This window comes from Lynx rufus, unplaced genomic scaffold (assembly GCF_022079265.1).
Source record: "Lynx rufus isolate CCGP_SWC_20201006 ecotype Redwood Valley unplaced genomic scaffold, mLynRuf1.p SCAF_25, whole genome shotgun sequence".
In the NCBI taxonomy this organism is placed as follows: domain Eukaryota; kingdom Metazoa; phylum Chordata; class Mammalia; order Carnivora; family Felidae; genus Lynx; species Lynx rufus.
This window is the reverse complement of record NW_025814840.1, coordinates 19,456,496-19,479,413: the sequence shown is the minus strand read 5'-3', so window position 1 is coordinate 19,479,413 and position 22,918 is coordinate 19,456,496. Positions and strand designations below refer to the sequence as shown.

The following is a 22,918-nucleotide window of genomic DNA, read 5'->3' as shown; positions in this document are numbered from 1 at the left end:
TCGGGCCGCTCACTGGGAAGAGGGTGGAAGCGAGCGTGGGGCATCCGGCCGGACGTGCCATCTGGGCCCCCCCCCCCCCCCGCCCCCCGCCGGGTTCTCAGCGCCTCCGCCCCAGTCCCAGGGCGAGCGCAGCCAGCCGCCCCCCCGACCCCGCCTTTCCCTCCCGTCCGCCCCACCTGGGGCAAAGCCACCCCCGAGGCCCCAGCGCCCCCAGAGAACATCACCAGCCCGAGCCCGCTGCCCTGGCTGGGCCTCGCGCAACGCCGGGGGCCCTGGGGATGAGGGCTCGAGGGAGGGAAGAGGTCCGGGACCCAGGGAGCCCAGGCCTGTGGCGGAGGCCGAGTGTGGGGTCTCGCTGCCCCGCCCTCCCGCCCGCTCCTGGGTTCTTGGATCCACCCACCCACCCACCCCCCACCCTCCAGTCCCCAGGCGCCAGCCCCCGGTCCCGCCCTCCCCGCACCCCCCCACCCCTCCGTGCGTGCGGGTGCAGTGGCAGGAAAGGTGCAAAGCTGGGGCGTGGCTTCCAGCCGGTGCAGTGGGATTTAGCGTGGGGCGGGGAGCGGGGAGCGGCGAGCGGACGCCTTGTGAAGTACCGTGGGGTGTGCGGGCTCGGGGGGCTGGGGGGGGCGGGGCGGGGCGGGGCGGGGCCAGACTAGGCCAGGCCCGACCGCTTTGCCGGCCCGGGAGGGGCTGAGGGAGCAGTGGCCGGGGTGTGTTTGGCCCCAGGAGTCGCGCTCCCCGGGGAGAGAGGGACACACGGAGGGAGGGGGGAGGGGCGGCGGGCGCCAAAGGAGAGGTCAAGGAGGCCAGAGGCAAAAGGCAAAAGGCAAAAGGCAAAAGCAAAAAGCAAAAGCCTACAGCACCCGGTATTCCCAGGCGGTCTCCCATCCAAGTACTAACCAGGCCCGACCCTGCTTAGCTTCCGAGATCAGACGAGATCGGGCGCGTTCAGGGTGGTATGGCCGTAGACGCCGGCGGCAGCCGCTGGGCGCCTCAAGAGCCTGCTCCACGCGTCCCAAGCCCAGCGGGTGCCGCGCTTCACCCATGCACGCGCCTGCCTGCCTGCCTGCCTGCCTGCCTGCCTGCCGCCTGGCCGCCGCCGCCCTCCGCCGCGGGCCCCGGGCGGGTGGCGGAGGCGGCGCAAGAGGACCCTGGCAAGGCGCTGTGGCGCAAGCCCCGGCCTTCACCGATCCCGGGACTCTTGCAGGCTGCTCCCGGCTTGGCCCCACGCCCGCCTCCGCTTCCATCCCGCACCGCACCGCACCACGTCGGGCCGCTCACTGGGAAGAGGGTGGAAGCGAGCGTGGGGCATCCGGCCGGACGTGCCATCTGGGCCCCCCCCCCCCCGCCCCCCGCCGGGTTCTCAGCGCCTCCGCCCCAGTCCCAGGGCGAGCGCAGCCAGCCGCCCCCCCGACCCCGCCTTTCCCTCCCGTCCGCCCCACCTGGGGCAAAGCCACCCCCGAGGCCCCAGCGCCCCCAGAGAACATCACCAGCCCGAGCCCGCTGCCCTGGCTGGGCCTCGCGCAACGCCGGGGGCCCTGGGGATGAGGGCTCGAGGGAGGGAAGAGGTCCGGGACCCAGGGAGCCCAGGCCTGTGGCGGAGGCCGAGTGTGGGGTCTCGCTGCCCCGCCCTCCCGCCCGCTCCTGGGTTCTTGGATCCACCCACCCACCCACCCCCCACCCTCCAGTCCCCAGGCGCCAGCCCCCGGTCCCGCCCTCCCCGCACCCCCCCACCCCTCCGTGCGTGCGGGTGCAGTGGCAGGAAAGGTGCAAAGCTGGGGCGTGGCTTCCAGCCGGTGCAGTGGGATTTAGCGTGGGGCGGGGAGCGGGGAGCGGCGAGCGGACGCCTTGTGAAGTACCGTGGGGTGTGCGGGCTCGGGGGGCTGGGGGGGGCGGGGCGGGGCGGGGCGGGGCCAGACTAGGCCAGGCCCGACCGCTTTGCCGGCCCGGGAGGGGCTGAGGGAGCAGTGGCCGGGGTGTGTTTGGCCCCAGGAGTCGCGCTCCCCGGGGAGAGAGGGACACACGGAGGGAGGGGGGAGGGGCGGCGGGCGCCAAAGGAGAGGTCAAGGAGGCCAGAGGCAAAAGGCAAAAGGCAAAAGGCAAAAGCAAAAAGCAAAAGCCTACAGCACCCGGTATTCCCAGGCGGTCTCCCATCCAAGTACTAACCAGGCCCGACCCTGCTTAGCTTCCGAGATCAGACGAGATCGGGCGCGTTCAGGGTGGTATGGCCGTAGACGCCGGCGGCAGCCGCTGGGCGCCTCAAGAGCCTGCTCCACGCGTCCCAAGCCCAGCGGGTGCCGCGCTTCACCCATGCACGCGCCTGCCTGCCTGCCTGCCTGCCTGCCTGCCTGCCGCCTGGCCGCCGCCGCCCTCCGCCGCGGGCCCCGGGCGGGTGGCGGAGGCGGCGCAAGAGGACCCTGGCAAGGCGCTGTGGCGCAAGCCCCGGCCTTCACCGATCCCGGGACTCTTGCAGGCTGCTCCCGGCTTGGCCCCACGCCCGCCTCCGCTTCCATCCCGCACCGCACCGCACCACGTCGGGCCGCTCACTGGGAAGAGGGTGGAAGCGAGCGTGGGGCATCCGGCCGGACGTGCCATCTGGGCCCCCCCCCCCCCCGCCCCCCGCCGGGTTCTCAGCGCCTCCGCCCCAGTCCCAGGGCGAGCGCAGCCAGCCGCCCCCCCGACCCCGCCTTTCCCTCCCGTCCGCCCCACCTGGGGCAAAGCCACCCCCGAGGCCCCAGCGCCCCCAGAGAACATCACCAGCCCGAGCCCGCTGCCCTGGCTGGGCCTCGCGCAACGCCGGGGGCCCTGGGGATGAGGGCTCGAGGGAGGGAAGAGGTCCGGGACCCAGGGAGCCCAGGCCTGTGGCGGAGGCCGAGTGTGGGGTCTCGCTGCCCCGCCCTCCCGCCCGCTCCTGGGTTCTTGGATCCACCCACCCACCCACCCCCCACCCTCCAGTCCCCAGGCGCCAGCCCCCGGTCCCGCCCTCCCCGCACCCCCCCACCCCTCCGTGCGTGCGGGTGCAGTGGCAGGAAAGGTGCAAAGCTGGGGCGTGGCTTCCAGCCGGTGCAGTGGGATTTAGCGTGGGGCGGGGAGCGGGGAGCGGCGAGCGGACGCCTTGTGAAGTACCGTGGGGTGTGCGGGCTCGGGGGGCTGGGGGGGGCGGGGCGGGGCGGGGCGGGGCCAGACTAGGCCAGGCCCGACCGCTTTGCCGGCCCGGGAGGGGCTGAGGGAGCAGTGGCCGGGGTGTGTTTGGCCCCAGGAGTCGCGCTCCCCGGGGAGAGAGGGACACACGGAGGGAGGGGGGAGGGGCGGCGGGCGCCAAAGGAGAGGTCAAGGAGGCCAGAGGCAAAAGGCAAAAGGCAAAAGGCAAAAGCAAAAAGCAAAAGCCTACAGCACCCGGTATTCCCAGGCGGTCTCCCATCCAAGTACTAACCAGGCCCGACCCTGCTTAGCTTCCGAGATCAGACGAGATCGGGCGCGTTCAGGGTGGTATGGCCGTAGACGCCGGCGGCAGCCGCTGGGCGCCTCAAGAGCCTGCTCCACGCGTCCCAAGCCCAGCGGGTGCCGCGCTTCACCCATGCACGCGCCTGCCTGCCTGCCTGCCTGCCTGCCTGCCTGCCTGCCGCCTGGCCGCCGCCGCCCTCCGCCGCGGGCCCCGGGCGGGTGGCGGAGGCGGCGCAAGAGGACCCTGGCAAGGCGCTGTGGCGCAAGCCCCGGCCTTCACCGATCCCGGGACTCTTGCAGGCTGCTCCCGGCTTGGCCCCACGCCCGCCTCCGCTTCCATCCCGCACCGCACCGCACCACGTCGGGCCGCTCACTGGGAAGAGGGTGGAAGCGAGCGTGGGGCATCCGGCCGGACGTGCCATCTGGGCCCCCCCCCCCCGCCCCCCGCCGGGTTCTCAGCGCCTCCGCCCCAGTCCCAGGGCGAGCGCAGCCAGCCGCCCCCCCGACCCCGCCTTTCCCTCCCGTCCGCCCCACCTGGGGCAAAGCCACCCCCGAGGCCCCAGCGCCCCCAGAGAACATCACCAGCCCGAGCCCGCTGCCCTGGCTGGGCCTCGCGCAACGCCGGGGGCCCTGGGGATGAGGGCTCGAGGGAGGGAAGAGGTCCGGGACCCAGGGAGCCCAGGCCTGTGGCGGAGGCCGAGTGTGGGGTCTCGCTGCCCCGCCCTCCCGCCCGCTCCTGGGTTCTTGGATCCACCCACCCACCCACCCCCCACCCTCCAGTCCCCAGGCGCCAGCCCCCGGTCCCGCCCTCCCCGCACCCCCCCACCCCTCCGTGCGTGCGGGTGCAGTGGCAGGAAAGGTGCAAAGCTGGGGCGTGGCTTCCAGCCGGTGCAGTGGGATTTAGCGTGGGGCGGGGAGCGGGGAGCGGCGAGCGGACGCCTTGTGAAGTACCGTGGGGTGTGCGGGCTCGGGGGGCTGGGGGGGGCGGGGCGGGGCGGGGCGGGGCCAGACTAGGCCAGGCCCGACCGCTTTGCCGGCCCGGGAGGGGCTGAGGGAGCAGTGGCCGGGGTGTGTTTGGCCCCAGGAGTCGCGCTCCCCGGGGAGAGAGGGACACACGGAGGGAGGGGGGAGGGGCGGCGGGCGCCAAAGGAGAGGTCAAGGAGGCCAGAGGCAAAAGGCAAAAGGCAAAAGGCAAAAGCAAAAAGCAAAAGCCTACAGCACCCGGTATTCCCAGGCGGTCTCCCATCCAAGTACTAACCAGGCCCGACCCTGCTTAGCTTCCGAGATCAGACGAGATCGGGCGCGTTCAGGGTGGTATGGCCGTAGACGCCGGCGGCAGCCGCTGGGCGCCTCAAGAGCCTGCTCCACGCGTCCCAAGCCCAGCGGGTGCCGCGCTTCACCCATGCACGCGCCTGCCTGCCTGCCTGCCTGCCTGCCTGCCTGCCTGCCTGCCGCCTGGCCGCCGCCGCCCTCCGCCGCGGGCCCCGGGCGGGTGGCGGAGGCGGCGCAAGAGGACCCTGGCAAGGCGCTGTGGCGCAAGCCCCGGCCTTCACCGATCCCGGGACTCTTGCAGGCTGCTCCCGGCTTGGCCCCACGCCCGCCTCTGCTTCCATCCCGCACCGCACCGCACCACGTCGGGCCGCTCACTGGGAAGAGGGTGGAAGCGAGCGTGGGGCATCCGGCCGGACGTGCCATCTGGGCCCCCCCCCCCCCCGCCCCCCGCCGGGTTCTCAGCGCCTCCGCCTCAGTCCCAGGGCGAGCGCAGCCAGCCGCCCCCCCGACCCCGCCTTTCCCTCCCGTCCGCCCCACCTGGGGCAAAGCCACCCCCGAGGCCCCAGCGCCCCCAGAGAACATCACCAGCCCGAGCCCGCTGCCCTGGCTGGGCCTCGCGCAACGCCGGGGGCCCTGGGGATGAGGGCTCGAGGGAGGGAAGAGGTCCGGGACCCAGGGAGCCCAGGCCTGTGGCGGAGGCCGAGTGTGGGGTCTCGCTGCCCCGCCCTCCCGCCCGCTCCTGGGTTCTTGGATCCACCCACCCACCCACCCCCCACCCTCCAGTCCCCAGGCGCCAGCCCCCGGTCCCGCCCTCCCCGCACCCCCCCACCCCTCCGTGCGTGCGGGTGCAGTGGCAGGAAAGGTGCAAAGCTGGGGCGTGGCTTCCAGCCGGTGCAGTGGGATTTAGCGTGGGGCGGGGAGCGGGGAGCGGCGAGCGGACGCCTTGTGAAGTACCGTGGGGTGTGCGGGCTCGGGGGGCTGGGGGGGGCGGGGCGGGGCGGGGCGGGGCCAGACTAGGCCAGGCCCGACCGCTTTGCCGGCCCGGGAGGGGCTGAGGGAGCAGTGGCCGGGGTGTGTTTGGCCCCAGGAGTCGCACTCCCCGGGGAGAGAGGGACACACGGAGGGAGGGGGGAGGGGCGGCGGGCGCCAAAGGAGAGGTCAAGGAGGCCAGAGGCAAAAGGCAAAAGGCAAAAGGCAAAAGCAAAAAGCAAAAGCCTACAGCACCCGGTATTCCCAGGCGGTCTCCCATCCAAGTACTAACCAGGCCCGACCCTGCTTAGCTTCCGAGATCAGACGAGATCGGGCGCGTTCAGGGTGGTATGGCCGTAGACGCCGGCGGCAGCCGCTGGGCGCCTCAAGAGCCTGCTCCACGCGTCCCAAGCCCAGCGGGTGCCGCGCTTCACCCATGCACGCGCCTGCCTGCCTGCCTGCCTGCCTGCCTGCCTGCCTGCCGCCTGGCCGCCGCCGCCCTCCGCCGCGGGCCCCGGGCGGGTGGCGGAGGCGGCGCAAGAGGACCCTGGCAAGGCGCTGTGGCGCAAGCCCCGGCCTTCACCGATCCCGGGACTCTTGCAGGCTGCTCCCGGCTTGGCCCCACGCCCGCCTCCGCTTCCATCCCGCACCGCACCGCACCACGTCGGGCCGCTCACTGGGAAGAGGGTGGAAGCGAGCGTGGGGCATCCGGCCGGACGTGCCATCTGGGCCCCCCCCCCCGCCCCCCGCCGGGTTCTCAGCGCCTCCGCCCCAGTCCCAGGGCGAGCGCAGCCAGCCGCCCCCCCGACCCCGCCTTTCCCTCCCGTCCGCCCCACCTGGGGCAAAGCCACCCCCGAGGCCCCAGCGCCCCCAGAGAACATCACCAGCCCGAGCCCGCTGCCCTGGCTGGGCCTCGCGCAACGCCGGGGGCCCTGGGGATGAGGGCTCGAGGGAGGGAAGAGGTCCGGGACCCAGGGAGCCCAGGCCTGTGGCGGAGACCGAGTGTGGGGTCTCGCTGCCCCGCCCTCCCGCCCGCTCCTGGGTTCTTGGATCCACCCACCCACCCACCCCCCACCCTCCAGTCCCCAGGCGCCAGCCCCCGGTCCCGCCCTCCCCGCACCCCCCCACCCCTCCGTGCGTGCGGGTGCAGTGGCAGGAAAGGTGCAAAGCTGGGGCGTGGCTTCCAGCCGGTGCAGTGGGATTTAGCGTGGGGCGGGGAGCGGGGAGCGGCGAGCGGACGCCTTGTGAAGTACCGTGGGGTGTGCGGGCTCGGGGGGCTGGGGGGGGCGGGGCGGGGCGGGGCGGGGCCAGACTAGGCCAGGCCCGACCGCTTTGCCGGCCCGGGAGGGGCTGAGGGAGCAGTGGCCGGGGTGTGTTTGGCCCCAGGAGTCGCGCTCCCCGGGGAGAGAGGGACACACGGAGGGAGGGGGGAGGGGCGGCGGGCGCCAAAGGAGAGGTCAAGGAGGCCAGAGGCAAAAGGCAAAAGGCAAAAGGCAAAAGCAAAAAGCAAAAGCCTACAGCACCCGGTATTCCCAGGCGGTCTCCCATCCAAGTACTAACCAGGCCCGACCCTGCTTAGCTTCCGAGATCAGACGAGATCGGGCGCGTTCAGGGTGGTATGGCCGTAGACGCCGGCGGCGGCCGCTGGGCGCCTCAAGAGCCTGCTCCACGCGTCCCAAGCCCAGCGGGTGCCGCGCTTCACCCATGCACGCGCCTGCCTGCCTGCCTGCCTGCCTGCCTGCCGCCTGGCCGCCGCCGCCCTCCGCCGCGGGCCCCGGGCGGGTGGCGGAGGCGGCGCAAGAGGACCCTGGCAAGGCGCTGTGGCGCAAGCCCCGGCCTTCACCGATCCCGGGACTCTTGCAGGCTGCTCCCGGCTTGGCCCCACGCCCGCCTCCGCTTCCATCCCGCACCGCACCGCACCACGTCGGGCCGCTCACTGGGAAGAGGGTGGAAGCGAGCGTGGGGCATCCGGCCGGACGTGCCATCTGGGCCCCCCCCCCGCCCCCCGCCGGGTTCTCAGCGCCTCCGCCCCAGTCCCAGGGCGAGCGCAGCCAGCCGCCCCCCCGACCCCGCCTTTCCCTCCCGTCCGCCCCACCTGGGGCAAAGCCACCCCCGAGGCCCCAGCGCCCCCAGAGAACATCACCAGCCCGAGCCCGCTGCCCTGGCTGGGCCTCGCGCAACGCCGGGGGCCCTGGGGATGAGGGCTCGAGGGAGGGAAGAGGTCCGGGACCCAGGGAGCCCAGGCCTGTGGCGGAGGCCGAGTGTGGGGTCTCGCTGCCCCGCCCTCCCGCCCGCTCCTGGGTTCTTGGATCCACCCACCCACCCACCCCCCACCCTCCAGTCCCCAGGCGCCAGCCCCCGGTCCCGCCCTCCCCGCACCCCCCCACCCCTCCGTGCGTGCGGGTGCAGTGGCAGGAAAGGTGCAAAGCTGGGGCGTGGCTTCCAGCCGGTGCAGTGGGATTTAGCGTGGGGCGGGGAGCGGGGAGCGGCGAGCGGACGCCTTGTGAAGTACCGTGGGGTGTGCGGGCTCGGGGGGCTGGGGGGGCGGGGCGGGGCGGGGCGGGGCGGGGCCAGACTAGGCCAGGCCCGACCGCTTTGCCGGCCCGGGAGGGGCTGAGGGAGCAGTGGCCGGGGTGTGTTTGGCCCCAGGAGTCGCGCTCCCCGGGGAGAGAGGGACACACGGAGGGAGGGGGGAGGGGCGGCGGGCGCCAAAGGAGAGGTCAAGGAGGCCAGAGGCAAAAGGCAAAAGGCAAAAGCAAAAAGCAAAAGCCTACAGCACCCGGTATTCCCAGGCGGTCTCCCATCCAAGTACTAACCAGGCCCGACCCTGCTTAGCTTCCGAGATCAGACGAGATCGGGCGCGTTCAGGGTGGTATGGCCGTAGACGCCGGCGGCAGCCGCTGGGCGCCTCAAGAGCCTGCTCCACGCGTCCCAAGCCCAGCGGGTGCCGCGCTTCACCCATGCACGCGCCTGCCTGCCTGCCTGCCTGCCTGCCTGCCTGCCGCCTGGCCGCCGCCGCCCTCCGCCGCGGGCCCCGGGCGGGTGGCGGAGGCGGCGCAAGAGGACCCTGGCAAGGCGCTGTGGCGCAAGCCCCGGCCTTCACCGATCCCGGGACTCTTGCAGGCTGCTCCCGGCTTGGCCCCACGCCCGCCTCCGCTTCCATCCCGCACCGCACCGCACCACGTCGGGCCGCTCACTGGGAAGAGGGTGGAAGCGAGCGTGGGGCATCCGGCCGGACGTGCCATCTGGGCCCCCCCCCCGCCCCCCGCCGGGTTCTCAGCGCCTCCGCCCCAGTCCCAGGGCGAGCGCAGCCAGCCGCCCCCCCGACCCCGCCTTTCCCTCCCGTCCGCCCCACCTGGGGCAAAGCCACCCCCGAGGCCCCAGCGCCCCCAGAGAACATCACCAGCCCGAGCCCGCTGCCCTGGCTGGGCCTCGCGCAACGCCGGGGGCCCTGGGGATGAGGGCTCGAGGGAGGGAAGAGGTCCGGGACCCAGGGAGCCCAGGCCTGTGGCGGAGGCCGAGTGTGGGGTCTCGCTGCCCCGCCCTCCCGCCCGCTCCTGGGTTCTTGGATCCACCCACCCACCCACCCCCCACCCTCCAGTCCCCAGGCGCCAGCCCCCGGTCCCGCCCTCCCCGCACCCCCCCACCCCTCCGTGCGTGCGGGTGCAGTGGCAGGAAAGGTGCAAAGCTGGGGCGTGGCTTCCAGCCGGTGCAGTGGGATTTAGCGTGGGGCGGGGAGCGGGGAGCGGCGAGCGGACGCCTTGTGAAGTACCGTGGGGTGTGCGGGCTCGGGGGGCTGGGGGGGCGGGGCGGGGCGGGGCGGGGCGGGGCCAGACTAGGCCAGGCCCGACCGCTTTGCCGGCCCGGGAGGGGCTGAGGGAGCAGTGGCCGGGGTGTGTTTGGCCCCAGGAGTCGCGCTCCCCGGGGAGAGAGGGACACACGGAGGGAGGGGGGAGGGGCGGCGGGCGCCAAAGGAGAGGTCAAGGAGGCCAGAGGCAAAAGGCAAAAGGCAAAAGGCAAAAGCAAAAAGCAAAAGCCTACAGCACCCGGTATTCCCAGGCGGTCTCCCATCCAAGTACTAACCAGGCCCGACCCTGCTTAGCTTCCGAGATCAGACGAGATCGGGCGCGTTCAGGGTGGTATGGCCGTAGACGCCGGCGGCAGCCGCTGGGCGCCTCAAGAGCCTGCTCCACGCGTCCCAAGCCCAGCGGGTGCCGCGCTTCACCCATGCACGCGCCTGCCTGCCTGCCTGCCTGCCTGCCTGCCTGCCGCCTGGCCGCCGCCGCCCTCCGCCGCGGGCCCCGGGCGGGTGGCGGAGGCGGCGCAAGAGGACCCTGGCAAGGCGCTGTGGCGCAAGCCCCGGCCTTCACCGATCCCGGGACTCTTGCAGGCTGCTCCCGGCTTGGCCCCACGCCCGCCTCCGCTTCCATCCCGCACCGCACCGCACCACGTCGGGCCGCTCACTGGGAAGAGGGTGGAAGCGAGCGTGGGGCATCCGGCCGGACGTGCCATCTGGGCCCCCCCCCCCCCCGCCCCCCGCCGGGTTCTCAGCGCCTCCGCCCCAGTCCCAGGGCGAGCGCAGCCAGCCGCCCCCCCGACCCCGCCTTTCCCTCCCGTCCGCCCCACCTGGGGCAAAGCCACCCCCGAGGCCCCAGCGCCCCCAGAGAACATCACCAGCCCGAGCCCGCTGCCCTGGCTGGGCCTCGCGCAACGCCGGGGGCCCTGGGGATGAGGGCTCGAGGGAGGGAAGAGGTCCGGGACCCAGGGAGCCCAGGCCTGTGGCGGAGGCCGAGTGTGGGGTCTCGCTGCCCCGCCCTCCCGCCCGCTCCTGGGTTCTTGGATCCACCCACCCACCCACCCCCCACCCTCCAGTCCCCAGGCGCCAGCCCCCGGTCCCGCCCTCCCCGCACCCCCCCACCCCTCCGTGCGTGCGGGTGCAGTGGCAGGAAAGGTGCAAAGCTGGGGCGTGGCTTCCAGCCGGTGCAGTGGGATTTAGCGTGGGGCGGGGAGCGGGGAGCGGCGAGCGGACGCCTTGTGAAGTACCGTGGGGTGTGCGGGCTCGGGGGGCTGGGGGGGGCGGGGCGGGGCGGGGCGGGGCCAGACTAGGCCAGGCCCGACCGCTTTGCCGGCCCGGGAGGGGCTGAGGGAGCAGTGGCCGGGGTGTGTTTGGCCCCAGGAGTCGCGCTCCCCGGGGAGAGAGGGACACACGGAGGGAGGGGGGAGGGGCGGCGGGCGCCAAAGGAGAGGTCAAGGAGGCCAGAGGCAAAAGGCAAAAGGCAAAAGGCAAAAGCAAAAAGCAAAAGCCTACAGCACCCGGTATTCCCAGGCGGTCTCCCATCCAAGTACTAACCAGGCCCGACCCTGCTTAGCTTCCGAGATCAGACGAGATCGGGCGCGTTCAGGGTGGTATGGCCGTAGACGCCGGCGGCAGCCGCTGGGCGCCTCAAGAGCCTGCTCCACGCGTCCCAAGCCCAGCGGGTGCCGCGCTTCACCCATGCACGCGCCTGCCTGCCTGCCTGCCTGCCTGCCTGCCTGCCTGCCGCCTGGCCGCCGCCGCCCTCCGCCGCGGGCCCCGGGCGGGTGGCGGAGGCGGCGCAAGAGGACCCTGGCAAGGCGCTGTGGCGCAAGCCCCGGCCTTCACCGATCCCGGGACTCTTGCAGGCTGCTCCCGGCTTGGCCCCACGCCCGCCTCCGCTTCCATCCCGCACCGCACCGCACCACGTCGGGCCGCTCACTGGGAAGAGGGTGGAAGCGAGCGTGGGGCATCCGGCCGGACGTGCCATCTGGGCCCCCCCCCCCCCGCCCCCCGCCGGGTTCTCAGCGCCTCCGCCCCAGTCCCAGGGCGAGCGCAGCCAGCCGCCCCCCCGACCCCGCCTTTCCCTCCCGTCCGCCCCACCTGGGGCAAAGCCACCCCCGAGGCCCCAGCGCCCCCAGAGAACATCACCAGCCCGAGCCCGCTGCCCTGGCTGGGCCTAGCGCAACGCCGGGGGCCCTGGGGATGAGGGCTCGAGGGAGGGAAGAGGTCCGGGACCCAGGGAGCCCAGGCCTGTGGCGGAGGCCGAGTGTGGGGTCTCGCTGCCCCGCCCTCCCGCCCGCTCCTGGGTTCTTGGATCCACCCACCCACCCACCCCCCCACCCTCCAGTCCCCAGGCGCCAGCCCCCGGTCCCGCCCTCCCCGCACCCCCCCACCCCTCCGTGCGTGCGGGTGCAGTGGCAGGAAAGGTGCAAAGCTGGGGCGTGGCTTCCAGCCGGTGCAGTGGGATTTAGCGTGGGGCGGGGAGCGGGGAGCGGCGAGCGGACGCCTTGTGAAGTACCGTGGGGTGTGCGGGCTCGGGGGGCTGGGGGGGGCGGGGCGGGGCGGGGCGGGGCCAGACTAGGCCAGGCCCGACCGCTTTGCCGGCCCGGGAGGGGCTGAGGGAGCAGTGGCCGGGGTGTGTTTGGCCCCAGGAGTCGCGCTCCCCGGGGAGAGAGGGACACACGGAGGGAGGGGGGAGGGGCGGCGGGCGCCAAAGGAGAGGTCAAGGAGGCCAGAGGCAAAAGGCAAAAGGCAAAAGGCAAAAGCAAAAAGCAAAAGCCTACAGCACCCGGTATTCCCAGGCGGTCTCCCATCCAAGTACTAACCAGGCCCGACCCTGCTTAGCTTCCGAGATCAGACGAGATCGGGCGCGTTCAGGGTGGTATGGCCGTAGACGCCGGCGGCAGCCGTTGGGCGCCTCAAGAGCCTGCTCCACGCGTCCCAAGCCCAGCGGGTGCCGCGCTTCACCCATGCACGCGCCTGCCTGCCTGCCTGCCTGCCTGCCTGCCTGCCTGCCTGCCGCCTGGCCGCCGCCGCCCTCCGCCGCGGGCCCCGGGCGGGTGGCGGAGGCGGCGCAAGAGGACCCTGGCAAGGCGCTGTGGCGCAAGCCCCGGCCTTCACCGATCCCGGGACTCTTGCAGGCTGCTCCCGGCTTGGCCCCACGCCCGCCTCCGCTTCCATCCCGCACCGCACCGCACCACGTCGGGCCGCTCACTGGGAAGAGGGTGGAAGCGAGCGTGGGGCATCCGGCCGGACGTGCCATCTGGGCCCCCCCCCCCCGCCCCCCGCCGGGTTCTCAGCGCCTCCGCCCCAGTCCCAGGGCGAGCGCAGCCAGCCGCCCCCCCGACCCCGCCTTTCCCTCCCGTCCGCCCCACCTGGGGCAAAGCCACCCCCGAGGCCCCAGCGCCCCCAGAGAACATCACCAGCCCGAGCCCGCTGCCCTGGCTGGGCCTCGCGCAACGCCGGGGGCCCTGGGGATGAGGGCTCGAGGGAGGGAAGAGGTCCGGGACCCAGGGAGCCCAGGCCTGTGGCGGAGGCCGAGTGTGGGGTCTCGCTGCCCCGCCCTCCCGCCCGCTCCTGGGTTCTTGGATCCACCCACCCACCCACCCCCCACCCTCCAGTCCCCAGGCGCCAGCCCCCGGTCCCGCCCTCCCCGCACCCCCCCACCCCTCCGTGCGTGCGGGTGCAGTGGCAGGAAAGGTGCAAAGCTGGGGCGTGGCTTCCAGCCGGTGCAGTGGGATTTAGCGTGGGGCGGGGAGCGGGGAGCGGCGAGCGGACGCCTTGTGAAGTACCGTGGGGTGTGCGGGCTCGGGGGGCTGGGGGGGCGGGGCGGGGCGGGGCGGGGCGGGGCCAGACTAGGCCAGGCCCGACCGCTTTGCCGGCCCGGGAGGGGCTGAGGGAGCAGTGGCCGGGGTGTGTTTGGCCCCAGGAGTCGCGCTCCCCGGGGAGAGAGGGACACACGGAGGGAGGGGGGAGGGGCGGCGGGCGCCAAAGGAGAGGTCAAGGAGGCCAGAGGCAAAAGGCAAAAGGCAAAAGGCAAAAGCAAAAAGCAAAAGCCTACAGCACCCGGTATTCCCAGGCGGTCTCCCATCCAAGTACTAACCAGGCCCGACCCTGCTTAGCTTCCGAGATCAGACGAGATCGGGCGCGTTCAGAGATCGGGCGCGTTCAGGGTGGTATGGCCGTAGACGCCGGCGGCAGCCGCTGGGCGCCTCAAGAGCCTGCTCCACGCGTCCCAAGCCCAGCGGGTGCCGCGCTTCACCCATGCACGCGCCTGCCTGCCTGCCTGCCTGCCTGCCTGCCTGCCGCCTGGCCGCCGCCGCCCTCCGCCGCGGGCCCCGGGCGGGTGGCGGAGGCGGCGCAAGAGGACCCTGGCAAGGCGCTGTGGCGCAAGCCCCGGCCTTCACCGATCCCGGGACTCTTGCAGGCTGCTCCCGGCTTGGCCCCACGCCCGCCTCCGCTTCCATCCCGCACCGCACCGCACCACGTCGGGCCGCTCACTGGGAAGAGGGTGGAAGCGAGCGTGGGGCATCCGGCCGGACGTGCCATCTGGGCCCCCCCCCCCCCGCCCCCCGCCGGGTTCTCAGCGCCTCCGCCCCAGTCCCAGGGCGAGCGCAGCCAGCCGCCCCCCCGACCCCGCCTTTCCCTCCCGTCCGCCCCACCTGGGGCAAAGCCACCCCCGAGGCCCCAGCGCCCCCAGAGAACATCACCAGCCCGAGCCCGCTGCCCTGGCTGGGCCTCGCGCAACGCCGGGGGCCCTGGGGATGAGGGCTCGAGGGAGGGAAGAGGTCCGGGACCCAGGGAGCCCAGGCCTGTGGCGGAGGCCGAGTGTGGGGTCTCGCTGCCCCGCCCTCCCGCCCGCTCCTGGGTTCTTGGATCCACCCACCCACCCACCCCCCACCCTCCAGTCCCCAGGCGCCAGCCCCCGGTCCCGCCCTCCCCGCACCCCCCCACCCCTCCGTGCGTGCGGGTGCAGTGGCAGGAAAGGTGCAAAGCTGGGGCGTGGCTTCCAGCCGGTGCAGTGGGATTTAGCGTGGGGCGGGGAGCGGGGAGCGGCGAGCGGACGCCTTGTGAAGTACCGTGGGGTGTGCGGGCTCGGGGGGCTGGGGGGGGGGCGGGGCGGGGCGGGGCGGGGCCAGACTAGGCCAGGCCCGACCGCTTTGCCGGCCCGGGAGGGGCTGAGGGAGCAGTGGCCGGGGTGTGTTTGGCCCCAGGAGTCGCGCTCCCCGGGGAGAGAGGGACACACGGAGGGAGGGGGGAGGGGCGGCGGGCGCCAAAGGAGAGGTCAAGGAGGCCAGAGGCAAAAGGCAAAAGGCAAAAGGCAAAAGCAAAAAGCAAAAGCCTACAGCACCCGGTATTCCCAGGCGGTCTCCCATCCAAGTACTAACCAGGCCCGACCCTGCTTAGCTTCCGAGATCAGACGAGATCGGGCGCGTTCAGGGTGGTATGGCCGTAGACGCCGGCGGCAGCCGCTGGGCGCCTCAAGAGCCTGCTCCACGCGTCCCAAGCCCAGCGGGTGCCGCGCTTCACCCATGCACGCGCCTGCCTGCCTGCCTGCCTGCCTGCCTGCCTGCCGCCTGGCCGCCGCCGCCCTCCGCCGCGGGCCCCGGGCGGGTGGCGGAGGCGGCGCAAGAGGACCCTGGCAAGGCGCTGTGGCGCAAGCCCCGGCCTTCACCGATCCCGGGACTCTTGCAGGCTGCTCCCGGCTTGGCCCCACGCCCGCCTCCGCTTCCATCCCGCACCGCACCGCACCACGTCGGGCCGCTCACTGGGAAGAGGGTGGAAGCGAGCGTGGGGCATCCGGCCGGACGTGCCATCTGGGCCCCCCCCCCCCCGCCCCCCGCCGGGTTCTCAGCGCCTCCGCCCCAGTCCCAGGGCGAGCGCAGCCAGCCGCCCCCCCGACCCCGCCTTTCCCTCCCGTCCGCCCCACCTGGGGCAAAGCCACCCCCGAGGCCCCAGCGCCCCCAGAGAACATCACCAGCCCGAGCCCGCTGCCCTGGCTGGGCCTCGCGCAACGCCGGGGGCCCTGGGGATGAGGGCTCGAGGGAGGGAAGAGGTCCGGGACCCAGGGAGCCCAGGCCTGTGGCGGAGGCCGAGTGTGGGGTCTCGCTGCCCCGCCCTCCCGCCCGCTCCTGGGTTCTTGGATCCACCCACCCACCCACCCCCCACCCTCCAGTCCCCAGGCGCCAGCCCCCGGTCCCGCCCTCCCCGCACCCCCCCACCCCTCCGTGCGTGCGGGTGCAGTGGCAGGAAAGGTGCAAAGCTGGGGCGTGGCTTCCAGCCGGTGCAGTGGGATTTAGCGTGGGGCGGGGAGCGGGGAGCGGCGAGCGGACGCCTTGTGAAGTACCGTGGGGTGTGCGGGCTCGGGGGGCTGGGGGGGGCGGGGCGGGGCGGGGCGGGGCCAGACTAGGCCAGGCCCGACCGCTTTGCCGGCCCGGGAGGGGCTGAGGGAGCAGTGGCCGGGGTGTGTTTGGCCCCAGGAGTCGCGCTCCCCGGGGAGAGAGGGACACACGGAGGGAGGGGGGAGGGGCGGCGGGCGCCAAAGGAGAGGTCAAGGAGGCCAGAGGCAAAAGGCAAAAGGCAAAAGGCAAAAGCAAAAAGCAAAAGCCTACAGCACCCGGTATTCCCAGGCGGTCTCCCATCCAAGTACTAACCAGGCCCGACCCTGCTTAGCTTCCGAGATCAGACGAGATCGGGCGCGTTCAGGGTGGTATGGCCGTAGACGCCGGCGGCAGCCGCTGGGCGCCTCAAGAGCCTGCTCCACGCGTCCCAAGCCCAGCGGGTGCCGCGCTTCACCCATGCACGCGCCTGCCTGCCTGCCTGCCTGCCTGCCTGCCTGCCGCCTGGCCGCCGCCGCCCTCCGCCGCGGGCCCCGGGCGGGTGGCGGAGGCGGCGCAAGAGGACCCTGGCAAGGCGCTGTGGCGCAAGCCCCGGCCTTCACCGATCCCGGGACTCTTGCAGGCTGCTCCCGGCTTGGCCCCACGCCCGCCTCCGCTTCCATCCCGCACCGCACCGCACCACGTCGGGCCGCTCACTGGGAAGAGGGTGGAAGCGAGCGTGGGGCATCCGGCCGGACGTGCCATCTGGGCCCCCCCCCCCCCGCCCCCCGCCGGGTTCTCAGCGCCTCCGCCCCAGTCCCAGGGCGAGCGCAGCCAGCCGCCCCCCCGACCCCGCCTTTCCCTCCCGTCCGCCCCACCTGGGGCAAAGCCACCCCCGAGGCCCCAGCGCCCCCAGAGAACATCACCAGCCCGAGCCCGCTGCCCTGGCTGGGCCTCGCGCAACGCCGGGGGCCCTGGGGATGAGGGCTCGAGGGAGGGAAGAGGTCCGGGACCCAGGGAGCCCAGGCCTGTGGCGGAGGCCGAGTGTGGGGTCTCGCTGCCCCGCCCTCCCGCCCGCTCCTGGGTTCTTGGATCCACCCACCCACCCACCCCCCACCCTCCAGTCCCCAGGCGCCAGCCCCCGGTCCCGCCCTCCCCGCACCCCCCCACCCCTCCGTGCGTGCGGGTGCAGTGGCAGGAAAGGTGCAAAGCTGGGGCGTGGCTTCCAGCCGGTGCAGTGGGATTTAGCGTGGGGCGGGGAGCGGGGAGCGGCGAGCGGACGCCTTGTGAAGTACCGTGGGGTGTGCGGGCTCGGGGGGCTGGGGGGGCGGGGCGGGGCGGGGCGGGGCGGGGCCAGACTAGGCCAGGCCCGACCGCTTTGCCGGCCCGGGAGGGGCTGAGGGAGCAGTGGCCGGGGTGTGTTTGGCCCCAGGAGTCGCGCTCCCCGGGGAGAGAGGGACACACGGAGGGAGGGGGGAGGGGCGGCGGGCGCCAAAGGAGAGGTCAAGGAGGCCAGAGGCAAAAAGGCAAAAGGCAAAAGCAAAAAGCAAAAGCCTACAGCACCCGGTATTCCCAGGCGGTCTCCCATCCAAGTACTAACCAGGCCCGACCCTGCTTAGCTTCCGAGATCAGACGAGATCGGGCGCGTTCAGGGTGGTATGGCCGTAGACGCCGGCGGCAGCCGCTGGGCGCCTCAAGAGCCTGCTCCACGCGTCCCAAGCCCAGCGGGTGCCGCGCTTCACCCATGCACGCGCCTGCCTGCCTGCCTGCCTGCCTGCCTGCCTGCCGCCTGGCCGCCGCCGCCCTCCGCCGCGGGCCCCGGGCGGGTGGCGGAGGCGGCGCAAGAGGACCCTGGCAAGGCGCTGTGGCGCAAGCCCCGGCCTTCACCGATCCCGGGACTCTTGCAGGCTGCTCCCGGCTTGGCCCCACGCCCGCCTCCGCTTCCATCCCGCACCGCACCGCACCACGTCGGGCCGCTCACTGGGAAGAGGGTGGAAGCGAGCGTGGGGCATCCGGCCGGACGTGCCATCTGGGCCCCCCCCCCCCCGCCCCCCGCCGGGTTCTCAGCGCCTCCGCCCCAGTCCCAGGGCGAGCGCAGCCAGCCGCCCCCCCGACCCCGCCTTTCCCTCCCGTCCGCCCCACCTGGGGCAAAGCCACCCCCGAGGCCCCAGCGCCCCCAGAGAACATCACCAGCCCGAGCCCGCTGCCCTGGCTGGGCCTCGCGCAACGCCGGGGGCCCTGGGGATGAGGGCTCGAGGGAGGGAAGAGGTCCGGGACCCAGGGAGCCCAGGCCTGTGGCGGAGGCCGAGTGTGGGGTCTCGCTGCCCCGCCCTCCCGCCCGCTCCTGGGTTCTTGGATCCACCCACCCACCCACCCCCCACCCTCCAGTCCCCAGGCGCCAGCCCCCGGTCCCGCCCTCCCCGCACCCCCCCACCCCTCCGTGCGTGCGGGTGCAGTGGCAGGAAAGGTGCAAAGCTGGGGCGTGGCTTCCAGCCGGTGCAGTGGGATTTAGCGTGGGGCGGGGAGCGGGGAGCGGCGAGCGGACGCCTTGTGAAGTACCGTGGGGTGTGCGGGCTCGGGGGGCTGGGGGGGGCGGGGCGGGGCGGGGCGGGGCCAGACTAGGCCAGGCCCGACCGCTTTGCCGGCCCGGGAGGGGCTGAGGGAGCAGTGGCCGGGGTGTGTTTGGCCCCAGGAGTCGCGCTCCCCGGGGAGAGAGGGACACACGGAGGGAGGGGGGAGGGGCGGCGGGCGCCAAAGGAGAGGTCAAGGAGGCCAGAGGCAAAAGGCAAAAGGCAAAAGGCAAAAGCAAAAAGCAAAAGCCTACAGCACCCGGTATTCCCAGGCGGTCTCCCATCCAAGTACTAACCAGGCCCGACCCTGCTTAGCTTCCGAGATCAGACGAGATCGGGCGCGTTCAGGGTGGTATGGCCGTAGACGCCGGCGGCAGCCGCTGGGCGCCTCAAGAGCCTGCTCCACGCGTCCCAAGCCCAGCGGGTGCCGCGCTTCACCCATGCACGCGCCTGCCTGCCTGCCTGCCTGCCTGCCTGCCTGCCGCCTGGCCGCCGCCGCCCTCCGCCGCGGGCCCCGGGCGGGTGGCGGAGGCGGCGCAAGAGGACCCTGGCAAGGCGCTGTGGCGCAAGCCCCGGCCTTCACCGATCCCGGGACTCTTGCAGGCTGCTCCCGGCTTGGCCCCACGCCCGCCTCCGCTTCCATCCCGCACCGCACCGCACCACGTCGGGCCGCTCACTGGGAAGAGGGTGGAAGCGAGCGTGGGGCATCCGGCCGGACGTGCCATCTGGGCCCCCCCCCCCCCGCCCCCCGCCGGGTTCTCAGCGCCTCCGCCCCAGTCCCAGGGCGAGCGCAGCCAGCCGCCCCCCCGACCCCGCCTTTCCCTCCCGTCCGCCCCACCTGGGGCAAAGCCACCCCCGAGGCCCCAGCGCCCCCAGAGAACATCACCAGCCCGAGCCCGCTGCCCTGGCTGGGCCTCGCGCAACGCCGGGGGCCCTGGGGATGAGGGCTCGAGGGAGGGAAGAGGTCCGGGACCCAGGGAGCCCAGGCCTGTGGCGGAGGCCGAGTGTGGGGTCTCGCTGCCCCGCCCTCCCGCCCGCTCCTGGGTTCTTGGATCCACCCACCCACCCACCCCCCACCCTCCAGTCCCCAGGCGCCAGCCCCCGGTCCCGCCCTCCCCGCACCCCCCCACCCCTCCGTGCGTGCGGGTGCAGTGGCAGGAAAGGTGCAAAGCTGGGGCGTGGCTTCCAGCCGGTGCAGTGGGATTTAGCGTGGGGCGGGGAGCGGGGAGCGGCGAGCGGACGCCTTGTGAAGTACCGTGGGGTGTGCGGGCTCGGGGGGCTGGGGGGGGCGGGGCGGGGCGGGGCGGGGCCAGACTAGGCCAGGCCCGACCGCTTTGCCGGCCCGGGAGGGGCTGAGGGAGCAGTGGCCGGGGTGTGTTTGGCCCCAGGAGTCGCGCTCCCCGGGGAGAGAGGGACACACGGAGGGAGGGGGGAGGGGCGGCGGGCGCCAAAGGAGAGGTCAAGGAGGCCAGAGGCAAAAGGCAAAAGGCAAAAGGCAAAAGCAAAAAGCAAAAGCCTACAGCACCCGGTATTCCCAGGCGGTCTCCCATCCAAGTACTAACCAGGCCCGACCCTGCTTAGCTTCCGAGATCAGACGAGATCGGGCGCGTTCAGGGTGGTATGGCCGTAGACGCCGGCGGCAGCCGCTGGGCGCCTCAAGAGCCTGCTCCACGCGTCCCAAGCCCAGCGGGTGCCGCGCTTCACCCATGCACGCGCCTGCCTGCCTGCCTGCCTGCCTGCCTGCCTGCCGCCTGGCCGCCGCCGCCCTCCGCCGCGGGCCCCGGGCGGGTGGCGGAGGCGGCGCAAGAGGACCCTGGCAAGGCGCTGTGGCGCAAGCCCCGGCCTTCACCGATCCCGGGACTCTTGCAGGCTGCTCCCGGCTTGGCCCCACGCCCGCCTCCGCTTCCATCCCGCACCGCACCGCACCACGTCGGGCCGCTCACTGGGAAGAGGGTGGAAGCGAGCGTGGGGCATCCGGCCGGACGTGCCATCTGGGCCCCCCCCCCCCCGCCCCCCGCCGGGTTCTCAGCGCCTCCGCCCCAGTCCCAGGGCGAGCGCAGCCAGCCGCCCCCCCGACCCCGCCTTTCCCTCCCGTCCGCCCCACCTGGGGCAAAGCCACCCCCGAGGCCCCAGCGCCCCCAGAGAACATCACCAGCCCGAGCCCGCTGCCCTGGCTGGGCCTCGCGCAACGCCGGGGGCCCTGGGGATGAGGGCTCGAGGGAGGGAAGAGGTCCGGGACCCAGGGAGCCCAGGCCTGTGGCGGAGGCCGAGTGTGGGGTCTCGCTGCCCCGCCCTCCCGCCCGCTCCTGGGTTCTTGGATCCACCCACCCACCCACCCCCCACCCTCCAGTCCCCAGGCGCCAGCCCCCGGTCCCGCCCTCCCCGCACCCCCCCACCCCTCCGTGCGTGCGGGTGCAGTGGCAGGAAAGGTGCAAAGCTGGGGCGTGGCTTCCAGCCGGTGCAGTGGGATTTAGCGTGGGGCGGGGAGCGGGGAGCGGCGAGCGGACGCCTTGTGAAGTACCGTGGGGTGTGCGGGCTCGGGGGGCTGGGGGCGGGGCGGGGCGGGGCGGGGCGGGGCCAGACTAGGCCAGGCCCGACCGCTTTGCCGGCCCGGGAGGGGCTGAGGGAGCAGTGGCCGGGGTGTGTTTGGCCCCAGGAGTCGCGCTCCCCGGGGAGAGAGGGACACACGGAGGGAGGGGGGAGGGGCGGCGGGCGCCAAAGGAGAGGTCAAGGAGGCCAGAGGCAAAAGGCAAAAGGCAAAAGGCAAAAGCAAAAAGCAAAAGCCTACAGCACCCGGTATTCCCAGGCGGTCTCCCATCCAAGTACTAACCAGGCCCGACCCTGCTTAGCTTCCGAGATCAGACGAGATCGGGCGCGTTCAGGGTGGTATGGCCGTAGACGCCGGCGGCAGCCGCTGGGCGCCTCAAGAGCCTGCTCCACGCGTCCCAAGCCCAGCGGGTGCCGCGCTTCACCCATGCACGCGCCTGCCTGCCTGCCTGCCTGCCTGCCGCCTGGCCGCCGCCGCCCTCCGCCGCGGGCCCCGGGCGGGTGGCGGAGGCGGCGCAAGAGGACCCTGGCAAGGCGCTGTGGCGCAAGCCCCGGCCTTCACCGATCCCGGGACTCTTGCAGGCTGCTCCCGGCTTGGCCCCACGCCCGCCTCCGCTTCCATCCCGCACCGCACCGCACCACGTCGGGCCGCTCACTGGGAAGAGGGTGGAAGCGAGCGTGGGGCATCCGGCCGGACGTGCCATCTGGGCCCCCCCCCCCCGCCCCCCGCCGGGTTCTCAGCGCCTCCGCCCCAGTCCCAGGGCGAGCGCAGCCAGCCGCCCCCCCGACCCCGCCTTTCCCTCCCGTCCGCCCCACCTGGGGCAAAGCCACCCCCGAGGCCCCAGCGCCCCCAGAGAACATCACCAGCCCGAGCCCGCTGCCCTGGCTGGGCCTCGCGCAACGCCGGGGGCCCTGGGGATGAGGGCTCGAGGGAGGGAAGAGGTCCGGGACCCAGGGAGCCCAGGCCTGTGGCGGAGGCCGAGTGTGGGGTCTCGCTGCCCCGCCCTCCCGCCCGCTCCTGGGTTCTTGGATCCACCCACCCACCCACCCCCCACCCTCCAGTCCCCAGGCGCCAGCCCCCGGTCCCGCCCTCCCCGCACCCCCCCACCCCTCCGTGCGTGCGGGTGCAGTGGCAGGAAAGGTGCAAAGCTGGGGCGTGGCTTCCAGCCGGTGCAGTGGGATTTAGCGTGGGGCGGGGAGCGGGGAGCGGCGAGCGGACGCCTTGTGAAGTACCGTGGGGTGTGCGGGCTCGGGGGGCTGGGGGGGGCGGGGCGGGGCGGGGCGGGGCCAGACTAGGCCAGGCCCGACCGCTTTGCCGGCCCGGGAGGGGCTGAGGGAGCAGTGGCCGGGGTGTGTTTGGCCCCAGGAGTCGCGCTCCCCGGGGAGAGAGGGACACACGGAGGGAGGGGGGAGGGGCGGCGGGCGCCAAAGGAGAGGTCAAGGAGGCCAGAGGCAAAAGGCAAAAGGCAAAAGGCAAAAGCAAAAAGCAAAAGCCTACAGCACCCGGTATTCCCAGGCGGTCTCCCATCCAAGTACTAACCAGGCCCGACCCTGCTTAGCTTCCGAGATCAGACGAGATCGGGCGCGTTCAGGGTGGTATGGCCTTAGACGCCGGCGGCAGCCGCTGGGCGCCTCAAGAGCCTGCTCCACGCGTCCCAAGCCCAGCGGGTGCCGCGCTTCACCCATGCACGCGCCTGCCTGCCTGCCTGCCTGCCTGCCTGCCTGCCGCCTGGCCGCCGCCGCCCTCCGCCGCGGGCCCCGGGCGGGTGGCGGAGGCGGCGCAAGAGGACCCTGGCAAGGCGCTGTGGCGCAAGCCCCGGCCTTCACCGATCCCGGGACTCTTGCAGGCTGCTCCCGGCTTGGCCCCACGCCCGCCTCCGCTTCCATCCCGCACCGCACCGCACCACGTCGGGCCGCTCACTGGGAAGAGGGTGGAAGCGAGCGTGGGGCATCCGGCCGGACGTGCCATCTGGGCCCCCCCCCCCCCCGCCCCCCGCCGGGTT

At 73.8% G+C, this 22,918-nt stretch overlaps 17 non-coding genes and 1 pseudogene across 17 annotated transcripts; all 18 read right to left on the bottom strand.

The window, feature by feature from the left end:
- Positions 1-851: 851 nt before the first annotated feature.
- LOC124518835 (5S ribosomal RNA) lies at positions 852-970 on the bottom strand. The gene has a single exon (XR_006963857.1). It is a non-coding gene; the product is annotated as a 5S ribosomal RNA (ribosomal RNA).
- A 1,147-nt stretch (positions 971-2,117) lies between these two features.
- Positions 2,118-2,236, bottom strand: LOC124518834 (5S ribosomal RNA). The gene has a single exon (XR_006963856.1). It is a non-coding gene; the product is annotated as a 5S ribosomal RNA (ribosomal RNA).
- Positions 2,237-3,384: 1,148 nt separating this feature from the next.
- Positions 3,385-3,503, bottom strand: LOC124518833 (5S ribosomal RNA). The gene has a single exon (XR_006963855.1). It is a non-coding gene; the product is annotated as a 5S ribosomal RNA (ribosomal RNA).
- Positions 3,504-4,653: 1,150 nt separating this feature from the next.
- Positions 4,654-4,772, bottom strand: LOC124518831 (5S ribosomal RNA). Its single transcript, XR_006963854.1, has one exon. It is a non-coding gene; the product is annotated as a 5S ribosomal RNA (ribosomal RNA).
- A 1,156-nt stretch (positions 4,773-5,928) lies between these two features.
- LOC124518830 (5S ribosomal RNA) lies at positions 5,929-6,047 on the bottom strand. Its single transcript, XR_006963853.1, has one exon. It is a non-coding gene; the product is annotated as a 5S ribosomal RNA (ribosomal RNA).
- A 1,149-nt stretch (positions 6,048-7,196) lies between these two features.
- LOC124518828 (5S ribosomal RNA) lies at positions 7,197-7,315 on the bottom strand. The gene has a single exon (XR_006963851.1). It is a non-coding gene; the product is annotated as a 5S ribosomal RNA (ribosomal RNA).
- Positions 7,316-8,452: 1,137 nt separating this feature from the next.
- Positions 8,453-8,571, bottom strand: LOC124518827 (5S ribosomal RNA). The gene has a single exon (XR_006963850.1). It is a non-coding gene; the product is annotated as a 5S ribosomal RNA (ribosomal RNA).
- Positions 8,572-9,719: 1,148 nt separating this feature from the next.
- LOC124518826 (5S ribosomal RNA) lies at positions 9,720-9,838 on the bottom strand. The gene has a single exon (XR_006963849.1). It is a non-coding gene; the product is annotated as a 5S ribosomal RNA (ribosomal RNA).
- A 1,148-nt stretch (positions 9,839-10,986) lies between these two features.
- LOC124518825 (5S ribosomal RNA) lies at positions 10,987-11,105 on the bottom strand. Its single transcript, XR_006963848.1, has one exon. It is a non-coding gene; the product is annotated as a 5S ribosomal RNA (ribosomal RNA).
- A 1,152-nt stretch (positions 11,106-12,257) lies between these two features.
- Positions 12,258-12,376, bottom strand: LOC124518824 (5S ribosomal RNA). The gene has a single exon (XR_006963847.1). It is a non-coding gene; the product is annotated as a 5S ribosomal RNA (ribosomal RNA).
- Positions 12,377-13,534: 1,158 nt separating this feature from the next.
- On the bottom strand, positions 13,535-13,670 carry LOC124518893 (uncharacterized; annotated as a pseudogene).
- A 1,149-nt stretch (positions 13,671-14,819) lies between these two features.
- LOC124518823 (5S ribosomal RNA) lies at positions 14,820-14,938 on the bottom strand. The gene has a single exon (XR_006963846.1). It is a non-coding gene; the product is annotated as a 5S ribosomal RNA (ribosomal RNA).
- A 1,147-nt stretch (positions 14,939-16,085) lies between these two features.
- Positions 16,086-16,204, bottom strand: LOC124518822 (5S ribosomal RNA). The gene has a single exon (XR_006963845.1). It is a non-coding gene; the product is annotated as a 5S ribosomal RNA (ribosomal RNA).
- A 1,145-nt stretch (positions 16,205-17,349) lies between these two features.
- Positions 17,350-17,468, bottom strand: LOC124518821 (5S ribosomal RNA). Its single transcript, XR_006963844.1, has one exon. It is a non-coding gene; the product is annotated as a 5S ribosomal RNA (ribosomal RNA).
- Positions 17,469-18,615: 1,147 nt separating this feature from the next.
- On the bottom strand, positions 18,616-18,734 carry LOC124518820 (5S ribosomal RNA). The gene has a single exon (XR_006963843.1). It is a non-coding gene; the product is annotated as a 5S ribosomal RNA (ribosomal RNA).
- Positions 18,735-19,881: 1,147 nt separating this feature from the next.
- On the bottom strand, positions 19,882-20,000 carry LOC124518819 (5S ribosomal RNA). The gene has a single exon (XR_006963842.1). It is a non-coding gene; the product is annotated as a 5S ribosomal RNA (ribosomal RNA).
- A 1,149-nt stretch (positions 20,001-21,149) lies between these two features.
- On the bottom strand, positions 21,150-21,268 carry LOC124518817 (5S ribosomal RNA). Its single transcript, XR_006963840.1, has one exon. It is a non-coding gene; the product is annotated as a 5S ribosomal RNA (ribosomal RNA).
- A 1,138-nt stretch (positions 21,269-22,406) lies between these two features.
- Positions 22,407-22,525, bottom strand: LOC124518882 (5S ribosomal RNA). The gene has a single exon (XR_006963903.1). It is a non-coding gene; the product is annotated as a 5S ribosomal RNA (ribosomal RNA).
- Between the last annotated feature and the right edge of the window lie 393 nt (positions 22,526-22,918).